General features: G+C 48.0%; 1 protein-coding gene and 1 long non-coding RNA gene across 2 annotated transcripts in view; one reads left to right on the top strand and one right to left on the bottom strand.

Moving 5' to 3' along the window:
* The window catches only part of LOC116686843 (uncharacterized), a 21,179-nt gene that overhangs the window by 12,965 nt on the left and 7,856 nt on the right, over positions 1 to 358 (bottom strand). The gene's annotated exons all lie outside the window — the stretch shown is intronic.
* Positions 1 to 358, top strand: part of nup50 (nucleoporin 50) — a gene marked incomplete in the record, with an annotated part of 25,905 nt that overhangs the window by 18,295 nt on the left and 7,252 nt on the right.

The raw sequence follows: 358 nt of genomic DNA, 5'->3' as shown, positions 1-358 counted from the left end.
GACTTAGACCCCGCAGGTCTAGTCCGAGTCCATCATATTACACAGGACTTAGACCCCGGAGACCGTGGATGTTCTGCCATATATTGCAACGTTTCCCAATTTCAAATAATGTCCCCAAAAGGAAACTTAGTCGACATCTGTTTCATCTAAAAAGAAGTTTGTGTACCTTACTTCTTCTGTGGTGCCTCAGTCATTTTCTCCTGGTCCAGTATGAAGAGAACTGTACCCGGGTCTAACGTTAAGGCTTTTCCCGCATGTCTGAAGTATTTCTGGCCCCGATAGAAAAGAATCGTTGCAGATGTCTGAAAAACAGCAATACAGTGTAGTGTAACCCCCCCCCCCCCCCCCCCCCCCCCCC

The sequence above is a fragment of the Etheostoma spectabile genome, unplaced genomic scaffold, assembly GCF_008692095.1.
Source record: "Etheostoma spectabile isolate EspeVRDwgs_2016 unplaced genomic scaffold, UIUC_Espe_1.0 scaffold502, whole genome shotgun sequence".
Taxonomy (NCBI): domain Eukaryota; kingdom Metazoa; phylum Chordata; class Actinopteri; order Perciformes; family Percidae; genus Etheostoma; species Etheostoma spectabile.
The sequence above is the reverse complement of the archived record's forward strand: the minus strand, read 5'-3'. Positions and strand labels throughout refer to the sequence as shown.